At 43.6% G+C, this 24,277-nt stretch overlaps 1 long non-coding RNA gene across 1 annotated transcript in view; it reads left to right on the top strand.

Moving 5' to 3' along the window:
- The window catches only part of LOC146182328 (uncharacterized), a 50,134-nt gene that overhangs the window by 10,367 nt on the left and 15,490 nt on the right, over window positions 1–24,277 (top strand). The window contains exon 2 of the long non-coding RNA XR_014700054.1: window positions 15,115–15,211. This is a non-coding gene — a long non-coding RNA (uncharacterized LOC146182328). The remainder of the gene's footprint in view (window positions 1–15,114; window positions 15,212–24,277) is intronic.

Here is a 24,277-nt window from a genome sequence, read left to right as displayed (position 1 = left end):
ATTTCCTTTTCGTGGTTCGGATCTACGGTTACTACCTGTCCTAAGTAGACATATTCGCCTACTACTTCCAGTGCTTCGTTACCTAGCATAAACTGCTGTTCCTTCTCGAGGCTGTTGAACATTACCTTAGTCTTCTGCCTATTGATTTTCAGGCCTACCTTTCCACTTTTCCTGTCTAGGCCATCAATCATTATTTGCAGTTCATCCCCAGAGTTGCTTAGCAAGGCAATGTCATCAGCAAATTGCAGATTACTGAGGTTACTCCATCTACCCGTATCCCTAACTGCTCCCATTCCAAGTCTCTGAATACTTCCTCTAAGCAAGCTGTGAATAGTACTGGGGAGATTGTGTCTCCTTGTCTAACACCTTTCTTTATGGGAATTTTGTTACTTTCTTTACGCAGAACTATGGTTGCTGTACAGCCATACATTTTCCAGCACTTTCATGTACGGCTCGTCAACCCCCTGATTTCGCATTGCCTGCATCACCGCCGAGGTTTCAACTGAGTCAAATGCTTTTTCGTAATCAATGAATGCTATGTATAAGGGCTGGTAATATTCCGAGCATTTTCTATCACCTGATTGATGGTATGGATATGATCGATATTAGAGTACCGTTTCCGAAAACCTGCTTGATCCTTTGCATGATTTCAGTCTAAGGTTGTACTGATTCTATTAGCGATTACCTTAGTAAATACCTTATAGGTAACAGACAGTAAGCTGATTGGTCTGTAATTTTTAAGATCCTTAGAGTCCCCTTTCTTATGATTGAGGATAATGTTTGCCTTCTTCCATGGTTCCAGTACCGTCCATGACACCTGGCGCTGCGTATACAGGGTGGCCAGTTTTTCTAGCATGATATCCCCCCCGTCCTTCAGCAAATCTGTAGTTATCTGATCCTCTCCAATACTCTCATAATAAACGTTTACTAATGGATGGCTACGGCTGTTGTAAAAGTTGATTGGTATTGAAATCGGGCTAAAACCAAAAGCTAACTCACTATATGCTTACTTTGAGGCCTGTATTTGAAACCAAATATATTATGAGATATGCATGGGCCTCAATATGACCAAATTATTTCAGGTCCAATCATTTACATAAGTCATTCAAAAAGGCCAAGTGCTGAGGCAAATATAAAGTCTTGGAAATCAAACTAGCTCACTTCAAAACAAAGACACAGGAAGAGAACGACAACACAGCGCTGACTTCAACTGGTTTTTATTAGAGAGTGACACAATATATATGTACGAAAAGTGGGCGTGAAAGAATTGATAACTGCTGAGTTTGCACGTGGCGTAAAACACCGAACGCAAAGTTAAAAGGCGCACGATAACAATATAGGTCAAAGCAAGGCAGAACGGCAGGGCTATAAAAAATAAAGAAGCGAAAAACGGGGAGGCATGTAGGTAAAAACAGTTGATGGCACGATCCGAAGATACATAAACTAAATCGAAAAAAGGCCAATAGGGCATTAAGAGCGATAAAAGCCAATAGGGGCATTAAGAGCGATAAAAAACACAAAAGGGGCATTAAGAGCGATAAAAGAATCAAAAGGACAATTAAGAGCATTACAAGACCAAAAGGGAATTGAAAACAGAATACCTAAAACAACCAAGGCCAGGCCGCTAGAGGCTGAGGAGTGTAGCCGGAATCTAAACATTAAAACTACTGTGCGTCTGGTTCAGATATTCTAACTCGCGTTTAGTCAGGGCTATTGAGGGTGTGCTAACACAATTTTGACCTAGCTTTAGAATGTGAGCGGCTTCTATGATTTCGCGTGTAAACTGATGTGCATTTCTCGCAATGGCAGTGCAATTATGAAGGGATGGCTCACAGGGCTGAGAAAGACACTTTAGGCAGTGAACACCTAGGTTTCTTTTCGTAGTATTGTAAACACTGTTTGAGTGTTCCATAAGTCGTTCGTTTAGGCAACGCCCGGTTTGCCCCACGTAGGCCTTGCCACAGCTCAGGGCAATCTTATAGACGACACCAACTTGGCAGGGAACGAAAGGTGCCTGGTGCCTAACAGGGCAGACTGGCTTTCGCACAGCCAGGGCATTGACTCTGCGGCAAAGCTTGGAATCAGGAGCCGAGAACACAACACGGACGCCTGCCTTTTGCCCAATCCGTTTGAGCCTGTGGGAAATAGTATGAAGGTAAGGCACCACAGCAACCTTGTGTTGATGCTCAGGAGCAGCTCTCACTTGACCCCTTTTAAGCTGCAATAGGGAGCCTGCTACTGAGGTCAGCAAATGCTCAGGGTAGCCAGCATTGATCAGCCGCTGAGTTTGCTCATCGATGCTCCGGCCCATAGAGTGTACACAGGACTTGATTAAGGCATTTGTGAAACAAAGGTTCACAATGCCCCTCTTAACAATCTTAGAACGGGCTGAACTGTAGGGCAACAAGAACTTGCCCCCTCTCGGCTGGTACCACCAGTACAGGTGGTCATCTGCCCTGGATAGCCTTAAATCAAGAAAGCGTAAAGCTCCCTTATCCGGTACCTCATGGGTCAAAGTTGAAGTCAGCGCTGTGTTGTCGTCCTCTTCCTGTGTCTTTGTTTTGAAGTGCGCTAGTTTGATTTCCAAGATGAATTACCAACTAGCCCGTTATTCCACCCTTGCAAGCAAATATAAAGTCCTAATTTATCAGAGGTGAGAGTTGGAAGAAAAAAAAAAAACAACCCTTACTGCAGCATTAGATGAAGCCACAGCTGGACTTAAATGCTATATGAAGCTGCTATAGCATCTCCAGCGGGCTAGTGTGTGGCACCAAGAGCCTGCGTACAAACATGGCCTGAATATCAGTATTCTATCATTAAAATAGATCAGAACAAAATGAAGGCAATAGGCTACATAGTCAGAGGAGACTGAACAAGGATTGAGGGTGAGCCGCAGTCTGCCAGTGGATGTTTTGACAAGTGAATTTGTCGATGTCTGGGCAGTGGTGCAGTTTGTTTGTTTTTGCCTCCCAAGAAGTAAGGCGAGTGGGGAAGGAACAAAAAGATGGTGCTCTGGAGATGGCCTTATATTAACTGGGAACTTGTGATCCCTTAACCTGAAGAAAATATAAAAATGTTGCAGCAGCAGTTAAAGATCAGTGCATTGTACAAGATGAATAGGCGATCCCTTAACCTGAAGAAAATAAAAAAATGTTGCCGCAAATGTTGCCGCAGTATGAAAGAACAAATATATGTATTGCGTGGCTTGGAAATACACCTTTCCTCTCATGCACACACATACTGGGTTTCCTGAAGAATGTATTGCATTAATCTTAGTTGCCATTTTTCTTGTGATATTTGGCAATAGCAGCATCCACAGCAGTGTTAAGACTGCCATTCAGTGGAAAACATGAAGGCATGCTGAGAAAATTTGGATTGCTCAAAATGTGTGGCAGTCGCTTAGCAGCGGATAAAAAATAGCAAGGTGTCTATGTGCTTGCAATGTCAGTGCACGTTAAAGAACTATAAGTGGTCGGAATTTCGAGAGCCCTCTACTATGGCCTGTCTCATAGCCTGAATCGCTTTGGGGTATTAAAGGCCCTAAACCATAAAAAAAAAAGATGTTTGACGTCAGTGTGGAGTGGCTGAACTGAAAATCATTATACCATTAATAAACTCTGACTACAAGGTCACTTCTTGCCCGGTACATCATTTTGACTTGTAAGTGTATAAAATTAATGCAAGGAGATGATCCTAAGGCTAAACATTGTTAGCAATTTAGGAGAAATGGCAGTCTAGATCACGCCGTGCACTGATGCAGTGAGGTTTCATTGACATTACACTAATCATGATTTACTCATGAAGTGCTCCCTTGGCAAGGGTTTTCTGAACAATTTGATATTTTTCAGAGAAATATAGGAGCAGATGCCTACTGCGGTTCTAGTTTCTAATATATGGCTGTGATTTGGAGCACTTCGTGAGTGCATATGCAATCATGCAAGCCTGCTGCTGCATGCAGTAACTGTTGCAAGTTAACATCTCTCCTTTGTTTTGCCTTTTTCTGATACTGGTCTCTTTGCAGTTCCTGCAAGACTTAACCTTATTAAGAATGATGGGCTTGTGGCAGTGCAAACAAGGACATGAAAGTGGTTCTCCAGGCTGATGCATGGGTATTGCCCCAAGACACAAGAAATGTGAGTAGTTGCAATATCGAATAAATTGCAAGTTTGAGTCATGCACTTTGCATTGTTCATAGAAGTGCAGCAATAGTAGGCCGAGCAAGACTGGGCTCATAGGCAGCAAGTAGGAGTGAAAGAGCTTTATGAGAATGATGAGTGTGAATAAAAGCTTATATTGCCCATAGTTGTTTTAGGCATTGGTTTTATGATAACTGAGCTGCTATTGGATATGTCTAACCTATTCGAGCATATCAAATTGGGGATGGAGGACGTCCAGAATTCGGTCCCCTGGACCCCCAAATTTTACTTCATCAGATATGAACAAAGTCAGTTTTGATATTCAGCTGTAACCGAAGATGACAAACTTGTGTATGAATGATGAGTGATACCTTCAGTGATATCACTACTGGGTGCACGGTAGAAGTAGGTGGTAGGATAGAGAAGATAACGGTAAGCTGTCTAATGATACGAAGTATTTGACTAAGAAATGCCAAAGTATAAAAGCTTCCAACCCAGTAGACAATAAAACTGGCAGAGCTATCAGAAGTAATCAACAGGTACAAAGTGTCCGACGTAAGGAAATATTACGTGAAGAAAATTGAGCGTGTTCTAAAAAATGGGGCAGCCTTAAAGCGGTGAATCTATGTATCATCCGAAGTAGTCAGGACAGCAAGATTAGCTGTAGCGAAAAGCAATCAGACGTTCCACCAGTGACGAACGACGAGATTGAGAAAGCTTTAGAAACTATGAAAAGGGGGAAAGCAGCTGGGGAGGATCAGGTAACTACAGATTTGTTGTTGGATGGGGGGATACCATGCTAGGAAAACTAGCCACCCTTTAAGTGTAATGCCTGGTGTCATCAATGGTACCGCAATCATGGAAGATTGTTAACACTATCTTTATGCATAAAAAGAGGAAGCCAAGGACTTAAAAACTACTGACCAATCAGCTTACTATCTGTTACATATAAGGCTTTACTAAGACAATTGCTAACAGAATTAGGCCAACCTTAGACGTCTGTCAAGCAAAAGATCAAGCAGGTTTTTGGAAAGGGTACTATACTCTACTATCGATCATATCCATACCATAGTTAAGCATACATTTCAGTTGGTACATCTTCGACAATGTTACCGGTGCTTCGGCAGGGGACAGAGAGCAGGAACGACAAACGCTACTTACAAATGAAGATTACTTGAAAAATACACAGCTATTATACTGACAAAAGACCACCAAAAGCGCATGTGCTACCCCCCCCCCCCCCAAAAAAAAAAAAATGTAGTTAGGAATCCAGATACGAATTTTCAGTCGTGTATATTTACTTAAGGGGTGGTTATGTACGTGTTGCTGTTCTTGTACACAAAATAGGCTTCATGCAATTCCTTTGTCAATTGATCTTGCCGTCTGAATAACTTTTGCCCTTTTAAAAAGAGGAATTCATGGAGGAGGAGGAGGAGGAGGAGGAGGAGGAGGAGGAGGAGGAGGAGGAGGAGGAGGAAGAAGATGAGGAGGAAAGGCAAGGAGGTTAACTGGTAAAGAAACCGGTTTGCTACCCTGCACTGGGGGAGAGGGGTAGGTGGGTATAAAAGTTGTGGGTGAGAGAGGGATGGGTGAATACAGTACAGTCACATTACAGACATGTCACATGACATCACGTCACAGTCATATCACGTAACATAAAAAATCATAACCTTTCGATCAGTCCTGAGCTTTTCATAAAGCGGAGCAGTGCCTGGGAGGCCTTCACACTAATGTGTATTTGACAAATTAGGCACACTTGGTTTGTTCCGGAGAGTCTCAGTAATGGGTTAATTTTGATGAAGGAGCACTATTCAAAGGCGTTTTGTGTTGGCGTAAGTGCATGTTCATGAATTTCCCGGTTTGTCCTATATAATTCTTGCCAAATTTGAAAGGTATGTTACTTACGACTCCCTCTTCATATGGCACAAAATGCAACTCATGTACCACTTGGCAGGCATTTTTCCTTTCGCTTCTTTTTTGTTTTCATTCTCTGGCTATTCAGTCAACAACAGCACAAATTCTTGCTAGCTTATTAGGAGCTGGAAACAGCACTTTAATGCCAACCTGTTTACGCCTATGGGATAACTGATGGATGTATGGTATCACTGCATACCTCTTTTTATCTCTACTGGAAGGTCCCTGTGGATCATGTTTACCAAACGACTATCTTTTTCAGGATTTTATTGCAAGCAAGTGTTATCACGTCATTCGGAAAGCCGGCTAACCTTAGCCTCTGGACCTGCTGCTTGAAACTTCGGTCTATATCATGGATGCATGATTTAGTAATCGCTGATAAGCATGGCACTGCTATGCCGCACTTAACTATCTTCAAATGCTCTGAATGATAACTAAGTAAAGGCCTTTCCGACCCATGTAGAAAGAACCGACAAATGTGATCTTCCTTCTTTACCAACAGCCAAGATTAAAGCTGATTTCATTTCATATTTCGAAAGTAAATATCGAAATTTGAAAAAAAAAAAATCAAAATACTGGAAAGAAATCAGCCCCAATTTCTAGATGTTTGAATGGAAGGGAACAAAGATCACGTTTGTTGTTCCTTTCTACAGTGGTCGGAAAAGCCTTTACTTATTTTATAATTCAGGGAATTTGAATATAGTTAAGTGCGGCATAGCAGTGCTATGCTTAGGATCAGCGATTACAAAAATCATGCGTTCATGCTAGACAGAAGCTTCGAGCAGCAGGTCCAGAGGCTTCCATAGGCTTAAGCATTTATCCCATAGGCCCAAACAAGGTGGCACTAGATTTACGGTTGAGGTATTACTTTTGGCTCCTAATAAGCTAGGAAAATTTGAGCCAGGGAATTAAAGCAAAAGAAAAGCCTGCCAAGTGGAACATGAGTTGAATTGTGTGCCATGTAGAGAGGGCGTAGTCTATGACATACCTTTTAAATGAGGCAAGAATTATAATATGGGCCAGACCGAGAAATTTATTAAAACGCAAAACGTCTTTGAATGGTGCTCCTTCATGAGATTTAGCCCTACATTACTGATACTCACCTGAACAAACGAAGTTTGTCTAATGTGTAAAAAAAAGCATGTGCTCCTCTTTTTAACCGGACAAAATTTATGTACAGACATCAAGATCAATTGAGAACGAAATTGTATGAAGTCTATTGATAAGAACAGCAACACGTGCATAAGCACCCCTTCAGTAAATACACATGAATGAAATTTCGTATCCAGATACCTAATGTCCATTCTATTTTTTATTTTTATTTATATTTTTTTACGGGGTAAGGAGTAAGCGCTTGCACTTTTGATTGTCTTTCGTAAGTATATTGTGCATTTTTCAAATAAACTGCGGTTGTTAGTAGCGCTTCTCCTTCCTTCTCATCTTTGTCCCCTGTCGCAGCACTGGTATTAGAATAGAATAGCTGATAGAAAAATGCTCGGTATACAACCACACCTTACACATAGCATTCTTTGATTGAGAAAAAGCGTTTGACCCAGTAGAAACCTCGGTAGTTGTGCAGGCATTGCGCACTGCAGAATCTGGCTGTAGACAAGCCATATGTGAAAGTACTGGAAGATATCTGTAGTGGCTGTATAGCAACCCTTATTCTGCATGAAAGAGGTAGCAAAATTGTATTACAAAAGAGGTTTAGGGAGGAGACACGATTTCCTCAGTGCTATTCACAGCTTGATTCGAGGAAGTATTCAGACTTGTAATTGGAGCAGTTAGGGATAACAGTTGATGGAGAATACCGAAGTGATCTACAGTTTTCTGATGACGTTACCTTGTTAAGTAATTCAGGAGATGAACTACAAAAGATATTTGGTGACCAAGGCAGGAAAAGCAGAAAGAAAGGTAGGCCTGAAAATCAATATATGTTCAGCGGCCTAGAGAAGGAACAGCAGATTACAATAGGCAATGAAGCACTGGAAATGGTAGGCGAATATGTCTACTTAGGACAGGCAATAACTTCAGAACCGGTGGGTCAGAAAAATAACTAAAGTAATGGCATTCTAGTAGAAATCAAAAAGAAGAAATGGACATGTGCCAGGCATGTGTTGTGAAAATAGGATAACTGATTGTTGCTTAGTGTAACAAATTAGATTTCAAGAGCTGGAAAACATAGCAGGGTGTGGCAGAGGGTGGATGAGGTTTAGTTTGTGGGGGTCAAATGAATGCAGCTGGTACAGGAAAGGGCTAATTGGAAAAATATGGAGATATGCATTTGCCCTTCAGTGGTTATAGTCTGGCTGATGGTGCTGTCTAATGTAATTTGAGTATGACCAGTTTAGGAGACCACATGGTGATTGGGAACCTCCACAATTAGGCCTCCTGAACCTGTAAAAATTGGATGAAAATCAATGTCTGACCTAATTTAAGTATGCCGAATTCAGTGCATACCTCCAAACAAAGGCAGGTCCCCTCTGAAATTAAACTTCTTGGGGTTTTTGTCGAAAATCGCTGTCTAGTCGTATCTGAGTGTGACCAATTCTCTGATGACTTTCAAATTTAGGTGGGCCATATCGAAAACTTGGCCAACCTCTGGATCCCTGAAATTTGACTTCAACCAAATTTGTCTAGATTTTATGTCTAGCTTAAATTGAGTATAGCTGACTCAGTTGTGATTACCAGATTCAGTGGGCCACTCCCGGATTTTGGTTTCTTGATTCCCATAATTTCAATGATAGAAAGGGCAACTAAGTAATGGTTATGGCAACGAAACACAGAACTCATAATGGAATGAGGCACGGAACTTGAATGCTTCTGAATTTCTGCACATTGTCAGGCTTAAATGCCCCGCTGTAGTTTTTTATTCCAGCGCTGCGGCTGAAGCACCATTAGAGGGAAAGTCCCTAGTGGTGGAATGGCTCCTCTAATATCATGACATGAATGTGTAGCCATCTACTATGCCAATGCATACATTTTAGTCACAGTTTGTGAGCTTCGAAGTCATATCACATTCAGAAAATTTTATTCCTGCTCTCGGTAGTTTCACTGATGCAGCTCTGGTTTATGGTGGACAGTGAGCAGTAGGATGCTCAGAAAATCTTACTGACAGCTTTCATAGTGCCTTGTTCTTTTTAAACCAAGACTTGACCAAAACCTCAATTTTAGCTTATTTTTGTGTCTTTATGTTACAGACATTCAAGCTGCATGCATCTTTTGCTTGCTGTCTAAACATCTGGATCAACCGAGAGCAAAGGGAGCAACTTTTGTGCCATTTGTGAGTTAAGCTAGCATTATGCTGTACACAGTGCGTGCTAACTGTAATATTGTTTTGGTATTTTGGACCCTCGTATACTGTTGAAAGAAATCGTAGCGTCATGTTATTTGTAATATTTGTAATTATTATGTGGAGCTTGAAAATGCATTTTAGATTTGGACTCATGTTATTTTGTGTTTTTGTGCATATTATTCGAGCACGGCTATGCAAAAACATTTGGAGATAGTAATCACATCCCTCTGTGCATGAGAATGAAGCATCAGTTTTGTTGGTACATTCCTCTTCAAAACTAAGTCGCAATGGTAATGTGCATAAGTAGAACTCTTTAATTATATATGTGACCAGGGCCCATACTAGATCTGGCTATTGGTGCAACAAATTTTATTCAGTAGGATTTTTGCACTCAATAAAAAATGCCTTCTACATATAGGTGCCTGAACAGGGACAAAAACCAAGGTACTTGAAGCAGTGCCACAATGTTCCACACGTGTGTCTGATCTGGCTGTTCTAAACACTGCACTGAATATAATAGCAAAAAAAAATGATTAAAAAGGCTTATAGACTGGTTTTAAAAAAAGAAAAGCCTGAGACTTGGACAGCTTTTTGATAGAAATTTTGAAGACTGACTGCTATGTTGTGCCTTGCATGTTCTAAAGTGTGAAATATTTTATCAAACTGCAGTAACAGCTTTTGCTGACACAAATTTGTAAGCCAGTAGATGGCAACAATTCTGTCATTAGTAAAAACAGAAAACATTTTAACTTCTGTTCTTCCTTTTTGTTTCTTATTCAGGACAAAGAGAAGCTTATACACCATCCATCGGATTCACCAGCATCATCCTCGCAGAGGCACAAGAGACTTTTTGTTTTTTTAGTTCTCTACTCAGAGTTCCAGACATCATAGAAGGCGCTATAATGTATGGCAGCACACTGGTTTTTTGTATATTTGATCAGCTATTTTCAGCTATTTGATCAGCCTGATACGCATCATTCAGCGCGCAGCGCATAAAATTGCTTTTGCCTAAAGACCAGGCCAAGGTTAAGCACATTGTTTCTTGCCATTGAGAATCTGCTCTTCTAGTCTTGAAGCCAAAGTTATATTTTTGATAGCATGTAACTGTCTGTCATGTCCCCTCAATGGTTTCAATAAATTGTTTTCCAAGAGTACAGTTTCATGTGTGTTCATTCTCGTTGAATGTTTGAGATGTTTTAAGCATTCTGAAAGCAAGAGAAAGCAGCTGTGTTCTCTGCAGCACATACTGGATATTTTGAAAAGTGCAAGGCCTTGATCACTTCGCTGAGCATTGCTTGGCCACGCTGTACATAGTAAAGAAATTTCCCAAACGAAAGGGACGGTATAAAAGTGCAAAATTAAAACGGGTGCGAAGGTAAACAATGTTCATTACGCCCATTGTGAAAGGATGTAACTGGCATAAAACACCTTTTCCAGTTTCTGCTGCGAAAGGGAGAAATGATGAAAAATTACCTTTTATAAGAGTACATTTCAACCTAAAATTACCCTTTTTGAAGGGTGTAAGGGTGTTAGTTATAGACATTGATATTCACCCTTAAGGGTGTATTTTGGTTTACAGTGTAGATCACTCAGAAGACTCAGCTACAAAACGAAATTTAACCATGAAGATGACGCATGTGCTGTATGTGGTAACTCCAGTGAAACAATTGACCATATTATACGCGAATGTAATGGTATCCATCCGGAAGTTACTGCAGGCGCAGTCACTCTTCCTGAGGCCCTGCGGGTTTGGAGATACCAGTGGCCGGGTGAATAAACCGGCGGTGGAAGCTAGTAAAAAACGACTGGAAGATTGGTGGCTTAAAATCACAGTAGTGATCATAATGTTAGTAATGTAGAAACAAAAATTTAATAAATAGAATGGTGATATAGTTAACCAATCTAAAACAATAATTAAGATATCAGGAGAAAAATGAGCATGATATATATCTACTGCTACCACCCCGTTTCAAAGGGGACGCTCCCATATTCCATCCATCCATCCAGATGATGGAGGTATAAGATATTCAGGGTCGAGTTGAGAATAACAAAGCGGCGCCGATGAAGTGGTTTATGAATGGCCCACCAGTATAAATATGCAGTTCACGTTGACAAGAACCGAACATGGCTTCCTGATAGGTCAGTTCAACAGAACCAAATTTAAACTTCAAAGGCGGGATAATCGATCCAGGAATTGAACAAAGTGTGATTATCAGAATGGTTATGTTGTGTGTTACCGTAGTGTGAAATTCATGATTTCGGCGCATGCCTGGTCGAGAAAAAAATACCGAGGCATTTAATACCCCTTAAGAGCGATAAGGCGTCGTAGTCGCGCCTCTATTGGCACGGAGGCGGCAGGAACGCTAGGCAAGATGTGTTTCTCACGCGCCCGGCGTGGGGTTGTCGGTTAACGCGCAAGGCTGGTGATCGGAGGGCTAGGAGTTTGATCCCCTGAGGAGATTTTTAAGGCGAACGCCTTTTTTTTATTGATTTATAGGAAGGGAAGGCGCGGTAACTGTCTCGCTTGTTTTCTGTGGACACCTCAACCGCGCCGTAAGGGAAGGGAGGAAGGTGCGAGTGAAAGTGGGAAGAGAGAAAGAGGAGCCGTAGTGGAGGGCTTCGGAGTAATTTCGACCATCTGGGGATCTTTAACGTGCGCTGACATGGCACAGCACACGGACGCCTCTTCGTTTCGCCTCCATCGAAACGCAGCCGCCGAGGTCGGGTTCGAACCAGGCGAAAACCTTTAATGGCGCATGCTGTCGTGGACAAAATGCGTCCCGTTAATTGCAGCAACTCTGATTGGCCGAGGCGGGATAGAGGTCTCGACCAATCGCAGAGCACCACTCTATGCGCGAATGTGTGCCTTAGATGGCCATATGCCCATCAATGATAAATAACAAATAAATAAATAATATCAATCAATTACTAATGCGTGGCTGATTAAGTAATTCATTAATTAATGGTTAATTGATGTATTTCGTAATGAATTGCTTGTGTCATGACTAATTGCTTAATTAATTACTAATCAGTGCCAGTTGCGCAGGAGAATGAGGCACTCAGGCTTCCGCCTTTCACTACATTAGTTGCTAGACTCCCTTGTAATTTTTATTTCATCGAGGTTACTCCGCTGATAGGCTGCGAAATCTAGCGAACACATCTTGAGGACAAATTTCGCGGAATGTTCTCGCCCGCGCGTGATTTTCACCATGAGTCAACTAAGAGTTTCGCTTTGAATCAGGGCTCTCTATTATTTACCTATTCGCAACATGTGTCCCTTTGCCTATAACATACTGAAAGCCTGATTATTTTCACAGCTGCGCACCGGTTGTTTAGCCCAGCACATGACACATGACGTTTCATTTTCCATGGGGCCATTTTCAGTCTAGGCACCGTTGAAAAACATGCGTTATTATCAGACTCGCAGAGTCGAGTGTTTCTCGACTCTCACGAGCAGTAGTGAGCCTTAACGAGGTACAATAACATCGCACAGCATACGGACGCCTTTGCGTTTCGTCTCCATCGAAAGGCTGCTGCCATGGTCGGGTTCGAACTCGGGAACTAACCCATCAACCACCCCGGCGGGTTAAAGGGGTCATGTTATGGTCATCCAATATATTCCATTTTTGTAGTCTGGCGGTTGATACTGGAACTTATTATTTTATTTCGAAATGTGAGAGCCCTAGATGCATTCTTTATTTCAAATGAAGTGACTGGAGTTGAAGCAATGAAACGCCTCCCATTGACAGCGACCGCCATGTTGAGACGATTGGTGACGTCACAGACTGACTCCGTGTCGTCTGCTGCTGTGCCGGCGCCCATAAGCTGCCGATACACTACTGTGTCCGCGCGTGATCTAAGACCAGCGCAACTCCCAATGAGTGTACTCAGCATGTTTCTGAAAACAGAACACTGACTGTAATGAAGCGCGATTTGAATCTTGCTCACACATCCACCTCCAGCGAGACCGCGCCGCCATCGTCCGTGGCAGCACTGACGCCATGACACTTCCCCCACCGCCGCCAACACCGCTTCGCTGGCCGTACCCGTCGGGCCCAAGCCGTCCGCGCCAGCGATACGGCAGAACCTTTGCGCCTGTGTCAGAAAAGCGTGCTAAAACTTGTTTTTCTCGAAATAATTTTAGGCCCCGGAACATATAATTTAAAATAAATGCTTTTTTAAGAAACGTTGAGCCATATGCGATGATAGTTTTTGCATAAATCCTTCCACCGCTGCGGTGCCGGGCCGTGTTTTGCACGCTAGCTCCGCTGCTAAACCGTCGTCGAAAATAATAATTTCCTTCTCTACAAAACAATGGGGTTAAGAGAAGTGATCTTTCTTATCATGTAATTACACCTTAATACGCAGTATGAGCTAGCAACCATAGGGTATTCTGCTATGTACTTGGGGACAACCGCTCGTGCACCATATAGGAGCATTTCAAAAGGCATTGCAGAAGACTGCACTCCCTGCAATGCTGCGAAGGTGTTACAGGAGCTGGAATTTGAAGCAGATAGCGCATGGCACTTATCTTTAAGACAGGCGAAAAAAGATCGGAGGGGAGCGCTCCGGCGCCGGAAAGTTTGTAAGGTCGGGCTGTATAATGTCGTAACATGAGCTATGATTAATATGTTCACTGACAGCAACGGACGGTTGAGATTAGTGAATCACTGATCACCCATGCAAGCTATAACTTTACATGCTGATGTGATGCGTGTTGGACAGTAATATAAGTGCGCAACAAAGACGAGACAAAGAGAAGTGGACAACGACGGCGCAGATCCGTCCATCATAGTTTACCAACTCGCCCAATCAGCCGTTCTTCTACAGTGCTACGTATACTGTATTGTATACTGATTGCTATTCATTACTGCGCGTTTAATTTGTCCTGGTACTTCCGTTAATTGTGGCGGTACTTTCTTTAGGGTTAGCTGGTTGATGCTGTTCGTTGTAACGGCGCAACGATGCAATCACAGGAAACTTTCGCCCTTCCAATGAATTTCATTGAATGGCCACCAGATATTTCGTCCGTAACCTTCCATAATTCCAGCGTGAATTGGTACAGAAGCAAGTGGAAATGAGGAAGTCCCGCCGTGGAACGCCTGCAGCAGATGAGCGTTGAGGTACTGCGAAGGCTCCGAGCAGGCTGCAGGCAGCACCTTACCTTGGACGCGACAACCGCCAGTTAGGTTGAAACTATGTTTCTTAGAGAGAGTGTAGCGAACTTTTCATAATGAGACCGACGAACTGTACAGCAGTATGCCAGAAGCAAAGGTAGCATATTTATAGAGCATGAAAAATCATAATTTTGATAATTGCTGTCAGAACTGTGTGGGGCCGTGCACTCTAGTAAACTGTAGCGACTTCATCAGTGGCGGAGAATCGGCGTTACACATTCGCGTGGGAAGTGCGTTTTATTACTGAAACCTTGGAGAAAGTCGTGTTCGAGAAACTGTATACACGCACGGCAGAATTAAACATTAAATTATGGTCACATGCGATCAGTACTGTTTGTTATTCGTGGCATGGTATAAGAGCTATGGGAAAGAAACTTTGAATTAATTTCATATACCGCAGGTGCTGTTAGACCGGGAAAATTGCGAAGGAAATTAATAAATGTGTCAGTGCTTTCGGAACAGCCGTGGTGGGTAAGCCACACGAAACCATACATCGTTTTTCTCGTGGCTTCCTCGCCACGACTGTAGACTGCATTTATTTGCATAACAGTGCCTTCTGTATAACGTTACAAGTCGTTTATGTGTGTTCCAGGTCGCTGTTACGGACTGTCCAGAGCAGCAGGAAGTGAACAATTTCACGTGTCTGCAGGAGCGGCAGCCTCCCCATTTCTTGACGCCTGCACGACAAAGTAGGAAAAGGTGATTATTCGTTCAACTTTTGCAGCATGTCTGCCGTGAAATGAGCGTTTTGTTTACCTAAAGCTATTCCTAGATTACGAAGTAGTATAGAAACCGATGTAGGTCTGACTCGGGTAGGGCCATTCACTCACAGTGCAGGAACACTGCTTTCGTTATACCATGGATTTAACAATTCAATGATCTACACCGTATGACGATACTGTCAAGCGAACTATCTGCGTTAAATTGATACAGACGTCCAGTCCCTGTTCCCAAGGAAGCGGGATCGACTGCCGGCCTCGGCGGCCGCTTTTCAATAGCGGCGAAAAGCAAGGCGCCCGTGTGCTATGCGATGACAGTGCATGTTAAAGAACCCCAGGTGGTCGAAATTTCCAGAGTCCTCCACTATGGCGTCTCTCATAGCTGGAGTCGCTTTGGGACGTTAAAGCTCATAAACCAAACCAAACAGACGTCCAGTCCTTCGTCGGAGGGGTATAGCCGGTGAGAGAACACGAAGGCGGCGGCATCAGCTGCCTCATTTCCCTTAAGTCCCATGTTTGCAGGAGCCCAAACAATATTCCGGCGAGCAGGGTCCCCGGTATATACGCAGTATTGTAGAAGGCGGTAGGCTAGATACGGCACCCAACCTTGCTCGACGTTCCGACAGGCTCCTCGCGAATCGGAAATTACCGTTTTGGAAGTGGGATGAGATGCAACCAACGCAATGTTATGTCCCGCGTGTGTTATGTCCCGGCTCGAAAAAATCCAGAATTCACTCCTGCCTACTCTTTCAAAGATATCGTTCTTCGCTACAAATATGGCCATAGTCTTTATCCCATGTAAAGGCCTCTCAAAGGATTCTGCTCCGTCTTTATGCTAATAGTTTGCTGTGCCCGGGAGCTCTAAATCACTTTGAACCTTCTTTCTTGGGCAGCTGTCCACACTGTGCGGAGAAGTCTTGCGGAGACGACAAGCCGTTTAGCTTGCTCCTTTCTCCTGCCTTGATGGCGAGAGGCAGCGTGGAATAGCTGATCCTACTGAAAATGAAGGCCTGAACTATCATCAGTGGATTCTTTCTTTTAACCATAGGTCCTTCGTAATCACACGTCTGATGAGTTTCACGGTCTGCGTTGTTTGACATTCTAGTTTCTTCAGGGTCTCTCAGTTATAGTCGTGGTCTTGGCGAAGTATGCTGATGCCGGCGATGCCTGAAGAGCGGAGAGAACAGGGAACTTGAGAGAGGCACAGGACAGGTCGCTAACTTGCAACCAAATTTTATTGAAAGCGCAGAAGTATATACACAGAAGAAAGCGCTCCAAAAATGAAAAAGAAAATGAGATGAGATTCATCGCACACTCATGCCACGACCATCGAGGAACGCGGTTTCCTTTTCTAACAGAAAGGGTAAAGGAAAGGAGCACTGTATTTGCCACGGTAATGAGGAAGGGGGATGCTAGCACCGAGCTCTGCAGTGTATACTCCTGCTTCCCAGTCTTATCACACGTGATTTTAAATTTTGAAAATTTATGCAAGTAGTTCTGGCCGACAGAAAGATTTTGATTTACGTGTATGTATTCTTCCCTACCCCGAGCTCACTGAGCTCACCGAGGATCGCGTCGTGTTGGACGTTATGAAACGCCTTCGTCAGATCTGGTCCTATGATTACCTTCGCGTTTTTAGTGTGCGAGCCCACTGTGTCGTGTTTGAGCCTGAACACAGATTCCTACGTGTGCAAGTGCGATCAAAACCCGGTCATCTCGCGTGACCACAGGTTGTTCTGCTCCATGAAGTCCGCCAACCTCGTCTGGACGACCTGCTCCATCAATTTTCCTACACATGGCGGTAGTGTAATTGGCCTGAGATTCTCTCTCTGCGGTGGCTTGTCCGGCTTTGAGATGAGTATGATATTTGCCGTCTTCCACTGTTCTGGAAGCTGCCCTCCCTCCCAAACCTCTTGAATGTACTCTGTTAGGTATCTAATGGAGTTATCGTCTAGATTTCAAAGTATCTTATTCATAACCCCTGAAAGCCTGGCGCTGATTTAGTTTTGAGCCTGACCATCTCTGCCCTCACCTCCGCCTCCGTGATGTTAGCGTCTGGGGCCTCGTTGGGTGCCCCCACGCACTCCGGGAGGGGGGAGCGTTGGGTGTCCTACGTCTTCTTATCCATAAATTGGTCTGAATTTGGCCAGTCTAACCGGTTGCGATTTCGATTTTGTTCGGTCCAGCCAATACCGGAACATGTTCCACGTCCTGGAGAGAATCGTACCTTCCTCCATTTCGTCGCACTTACTGCCCCAATTCTGTTCGTATAGTTCGAATGCTTATTCCCCATACTCTTTATTGTGTGTCGCAATCCTCTTCCTAAAATGGTGGTTTCATTTTTGCTTCTTTATTCTCCTTACCATACTTCGCTTGGCCTCCCAAATGTGGAGCAGACGACTGTCCGCTATCTCGGGAGCATTCTCCTCTTATAACGTCTGCGTCGTCTCCCCCACCTGTCTCTTTAGCGCACCAGACACTCCCAGTTGTTTTAGATTGGCCGCAGCTCTCAAGCTCCTCTCAGTGTTCCAAAACGATCCCATTCTGTCAGAGACGTGCTTTGAGCGTTTTGACGACCTTTCAGTGCCGAGACAGTAACGATCGCTACCAAACATATGCTTCGAAATGGGCCATTCGAGGCCTCTCGTTTTTACTATAGCTTTGAGCTGAATAGTACATTGGTATCCTACTTCGCAGGATGCTACGTGATGAAAATGCAAACGTGCCAGACTCGATGTGCGAGTTTCTGTATCGTGCTATGATTCGGCAGCTGGCGCCCGCGGCGAACGAGATGATTTGTAAACATTTGACGTTACAGCTGCCAAGATGATGCCTTTTTAAGCTACCGTAAATAATTTGTGCTGGTTATATATGCAGGCGAGAGCGACTTTGGGTGACCGAAGGCGCAGAAGTGTTCTGCGGGCTGCTTTGTACGACCGAGCACACCAAGGACTTCTACAGGGTGAGCACGTCCATCTCTCATGCCCAGCCAACAGTACCGGAGCCTCAACTGTCCAGTGTGTAGCAGCATAAATACGGAACATAACACTAGCAGAAGGTGCTTGCCCCACACTGTCACAGTTGTGTTGTGGCCACGGTGTTCAGGAAGTGTGACAGGGCATCCACATTTGGTATATATAACGGACAAACCATTTCCACTACTTTGAGCTACAGGCTGAATTCTGCGATGGCTAAACTGTGTTTTTGGGAAAGATTAACGTTTAGGGATACATATTTTTGAAATTCGCAACGCTACGACGCGAGGATTTAGTTAGAAAAGGAACGCTTGAAGAGAGAAACGAGCATAAATTTTCGACCATTTTCGTGGCATGTGGCTGAGCGATAAGTTCTTCAAACCAAGATGAAGTTCGCAGTGAAGGTAAACTAAAGCAACGCGGATGTAACGGTAATTGTACGAATACTAAACGGCAGGCTTCATAAGGGGCTTCCATCGGCATGTGGCTTGAAGACACAGAAACGGTTTTGAATGTCGCTATCCTACAGTTACGGTATGTACGTACACTATATAAGGTATCTGGAACTTCGAGTTTGTCCGCTACAATACCGCAGTGCAAGTTCTTGTTTCAACCTTCGAATTTAAATTAATAAATTAACAGCTACCGTTGCACCCTGCTTTCGTGTTCCCTTTCCTTCCGCGTGTAGTTTTCGTGCTTGTTGCATTTTCCGTAGAAATCGACCGCCTCCTCAGAGGTGGAAAGTCTCTTCTCCGAAAGAAATGTACAGTGTCTTGCATATTTGGGGGCTGTGATTTTAGAAATTCCTATGCAAAATCTACCACCCCATTCGAGCTGAAATAACGTTCACAAAGTAGAAAAATATTGTCTACGTTATCTGATAAGTGATTCAACATCGTTACTTGCTTAGCTTTTCCGAAATCGAGAAAAAACTGCTCTCGGCGGCGTGCACAATTTTCGCAGAAGAGAGTCGAAAAGGTATTTTGACATGGTGCTTTTTAGGTATAAGTATTTAAATACTTTAGCTGCCCATCTGTTACTCTCCAATTTCTTCAGGCGTTCCTCACATAATATCTTACTCTGAGCTTTCTGTACTTCGAAAGATTCCCAGCCCGTATCTCCCTGTACTGCCTCATTTGTGGCTTTGCCGTGGGCACCTAGTGCTAATCGTTCGACGGCTCTCTGATTTATTTCTAATGTCGACTGTACCTCTGATTTTAGGCACAAAACCGCACATCCGAAAATAAGCCCGGGCACCATAATTCCTTTCCAAATACCCCTCAAAACCTCATACCTGTTGTATCCCCACAATGCCCTATGCTTCATTATCCCGGCATTCCTTCGCCCTTTAGCCTTAAGTGATTGCTCATGCTTTCCAATGTATGCGAATCCTTCGTTTACCCATAACCCTCAGATATTTATATTCTGCTACTCTGGGTATTTCATGGCCTTGTATTTTAAGACCCTAATCAGTTGAGCCATTGAAAATCATCAGATCCGACTTAACTGCGCTAAAACTGAAGCCTATAGCATCTCCTTCGAATCCGCAATACTGAACCAGAGATACGTGTCTGTTACGTATAAGGTATTTACTAAGGTAATCGCTAATAGAATCAGGACAACCTTAGACTGCAATCAAGCAAAGGATCAAGCAGGGTTTCGGAAACGGTACTCTACTATCGATCATATTCATACCATCAATCAGGTGATAGAAAAATGCTCGGAATATAACCAGCCCTTATATATAGCATTCATTGATTACGAAAAAGCATTTGACTCAGTTGAAACCTCGGCGGTGATGCAGGCATTGCGAAATCAGGGGGTAGACGAGCCGTACGTGAAAGTGCTGGAAGATATATATTGTGGCTGCACACCAACCATAGTTCTGCATGAAGAAAGTAACAAAATTCCCATAAAGAAAGGTGTTAGGCAAGGAGACACAATCTCCCCAGTACTATTCACAGCTTGCTTAGAGGAAGTATTCAGAGACTTGGAATGGGAGCAGTTAGGGATAAGGGTAGATGGAGAATACCTCAGTAATCTGCGATTTGCTGATGACATTGCCTTGCTAAGCAACTCGGGGGATGAACTGCAAATAATGATTGATGACCTAGACAGGAAAAGTAGAAAGGTAGGCTTGAAAATCAATATGCAGAAGACTAAGGTAATGTTCAACAGCCTCGGGAAAGAATAGCAGTTTACATTAGGTAGCGAAGTACTGGAAGTAGTATGCGAATATGTCTACTTAAGACAGGTAGTAACCGCAGATCCGGACCATGAAAAGGAAATAACAAGAAGAATAAGATTGGGATGGAGCGCATTTGGCAAGCACTCGCAGATTATGACTAGCAACTTACCGGTATCGCTCAAAAGGAAAGTATACAACAGTTGCATCTTGCCTGTACTCACCTATGGGGCTGAAACGGGGAGGCTAACCAAGAGAGTTCTACCTAAGTTGAGGGCAACCCAGAGGGCTATGGAACGAAAAATGGTAGGGGTAACATTAAGAGATAGGAAGCGTGCAGAATGGGTCAGAGAAATAACTCAAGTTACCGACATTCTGGCGGAAATTAAGAAGAAGAAATGGGCATGGGCAGGACATGTGGTGCGAAGAGAGGATAACCGATGGTCGCTGAGGGTAACAAACTGGATTACAAGGGAAGGAAAGCGTAGCAGGGGGTGGCAGAAAGTTAGGGGGGCGGATGAGGTTAAGCAGTTCGCAGGGGTCAAGTGGATGCAGCTAGCACAGAACCGGGTTAATTGGAGAAATATGGGAGAGGCCTTCGCCCTGCAGTGGGTATAGTCAGGCTGATGATGATGAGAAAAAGGACGTCTGATGATAGAGTGCGGTCTAAAAGGCATTGCAGGTCAGCATAAAATCTCTCAACGTCAGCTTCTTCAGCAGTAGTGGCTGGTGCATAGACTTCGATAACTGTTATGTTGAAAGGGTGACCTTGGATCCAAAGTGAAATCATTCGGTCGTTTTCGTGGTTGTACCCTAGCACTGCTTTGCCCATTCTTCTGTTTGCTATGAGAGCAACCCCATTCCTTCTCCTGGATTCGTGCCCACAATAAAGGACATAATGGTCGCCGGAATTAAATTCTCCCATTCCGGTCCACGTGAGCTCGCTGATACCCAAGATATCAATATTCAATCTGTCCATTTCTCGCTTGACGACGTCCAGTTTACCTTGCGTCATAGATCTTACATTCCATGTTGCTATGTCATATATCTCCTTGCAACATCGAACTTTCCGGTAGCTTCCCGACACATCCATAACTGAGCGTCCTTTTGGCTTTAGCCCAGCCGCTTCATTCGCGCTGAAGCTACTAGGAATCGCCTTTTGTTCATCCCCAGTAACACGTGGGACGCCGTCCAACCTGGGGGGCTCATCTTCCGGCGCCTTCCATTCATCTTCCACCAGGAGTCGAACCTCCATCCCTTGCACCCCAGCCGAGCGCTTTAACCAACTATGCCACGCCCGGGACTTCTTTAATTGCATCGAAGTACTTGAAGCCTGATCTAACCAGGTCGCTGGGATCGTGAAACACACATTCACAGTTCTCCTGGTCTACATTGAGGATGATAGCGATGAAAACGACTCTTCAATTAGTGATAATGACAATTATGACATTAGTAATCATAATGACGGTGAATTTAGTTGATAATGAAAGGAAACGTAATGCCCCGTGTGGACTAGCAACGCTTAAGCTTTCGCAATTCCGCAGTGTAGATCCCACAGTGCTCTCTGACTTTTTTTGTTTACCTTGACGTACTGTATTTATTTACAAATAAATAGAACTGAACCTTAATTTTCTAAATAGAATTTTCATTAAACACGATCCACACTCCCTCAGATATACTCGATACGCCACTCCTCGCGTCAGAAGTAAGTACAGCATGCAGATGACCTCGCATGCTGTTTCGGTTTTAGTTGATGAACTCCCATTCTTATACGCATTATCTCCGGGTTTGAAAACATTTCGCTCATTTTAGAAATGGTATTAGACTATATCTTCTGTCAGCTATTTGTATATAACACTTTTTTGTTAGTACCACTTGCTAGATACGTTGTTTCATGTGGTACATTGTGTTTTATGCTGCAATTGATGCACTGGTCTGATCTCTGGATGGATGGATGGATGGATGGATGGATGGATGGATGGATGGATGGATGGATGGATGGATGGATGGATGGATGGATGGATGGATGGATGGATGGATGGATGGATGGATGGATGGATGGATGGATGGATGGATGGATGGATGGATGGATGGATGGATGGATGGATGGATGGATGGATGGATGGATGGATGGATGGATGGATGGATGGATGGATGGATGGATGGACGGACGGACGGACGGACGGACGGACGGACGGACGGACGGACGGACGGACGGACGGATGGATGGATGGATGGATGGATGGATGGATGGATGGATGGATGGATGGATGGAATATAGGAGCATCCTCTTTGAAACGGGGTAGTAGCAGTTGCTATCATGCTCATGTTTTCCCCTATATCTTAATATTGTTTTAGATTAGTTAACTATACCATGATTCTATTTATTGAATTTTTGTTTCTACATTATTAACATTGTCACTTTTCTGCTTTGAAGCTACCAATCTTCCAATCGTTTTTTGCTAGCTTCCACCTAGTGTTCATTCACCAGGACACTGGTATCTCTTAACCCCAGAGCTTCAGGAAAAGTAACTGCGTCTGCATCGACTTCTGGATGGATACAATTACAATCGAGTATAATATGGTCAATTGTTTTATTGGAGTTACCACATACTGCACACGCGTCAACTTCATTGTTAAGTTTCTTTTTTGTAGTTGCGTGTTCTAAGGCACTCTGATCTAGCTTCAAAAAGTTGGGCACTGCCTACTGACTTATCATAGAAAGCTTCCTTCCTGATCTGCCTTTTCTACTTTCGGTATAGTTCCACACTCTGCTTTTTTTCCATCAAATTTATCCAATTTTTACCTTCTGTGTTTTTCACCTGTTGCTTAACGCTCTTTATTTCTTCGTTCTTGTGACCAGCATACTTACTGGTTGGTTTGCTAGTTCTTTTCCTCCACTGTGAGTCAACGCTTTTTAGGTGTAGGTATTTAAATAATTTAGCTGCCCATTTGTTACTGTCCGATTGCCTCAGGCATTCCTCATATAATATTTTACTCTCACCTTCCCGTACTTCGAAAGATGCCCAGTCCATATCTCCCTGCACCGCCTCATTTGTGGTTTTGCCGTGGGCACCCAGTGCTAATCATCCAACGGCTCTCTGAGTTATTTCTAATGTTGACTGTACCTCTGATTTTAGGCACAAAACCGCATTTCCGAAAGTACGCCCGGGCACCATAATTCCTTTCTAAATACCCCTCAAAACCTCATACCTGTTGTATCCCCACAATGCCCTATGCTTCATTATCCCGGAATTTCTTCGCCCTTTGGCTTAAATTGATTGCTCATGCTTTCCAATGTATGCCAATCCTTCGTTTACCCATACCCCCAGATATTTATATTCTCCCACTCTGGGTACTTCATGGCCTTGTATTTTAAGACCCTCATCAGTTGAGCCGTTGAAAATCATAAGACCCGACTTAACTGCGCTAAAACTGAAGCCTAGAGCGTCCCCTTCGTCTCCGCAATACTTAACTAGAGTTTGCGATTCTTCCAGACTCTCAACTAGCAGCACAATATCGTCTGCATACATCAAACCGGGGAGGCGCTGCTCTACCGCCTTTCCACCTAATCTATTTGACAGGTTAAAACCTAGGTTACTGTCCTGTATCCTCCGTTCCAGGTTTATCATATAAAGCATGAACAACAGCGGTGATAGAGGACAGCCTTGTCTTAATCCCTTGCATACTTTGACATCTTCCGTACTTCTTATCCCTTCCCATGTAGTTTCTACTTTGTTATCCCGAAGTATTTCCTGTAAGAACGCTATTATCTCATAACCGATACCTTCCCATCTCCCCTTCGCCCTGGACACCAAGAGTGCCGCCGCGAATTAAGGCCGGCATAACCCGTGTCCGGTATCCCCCCCCCCCCCT

This window comes from Amblyomma maculatum, chromosome 8 (genome assembly GCF_055883805.1).
Source record: "Amblyomma maculatum isolate TAMU_Amacu chromosome 8, ASM5588380v1, whole genome shotgun sequence".
Classification (NCBI taxonomy): Eukaryota; Metazoa; Arthropoda; class Arachnida; order Ixodida; family Ixodidae; genus Amblyomma; species Amblyomma maculatum.
This window is presented reverse-complemented; position numbering and strand designations above follow the sequence as displayed.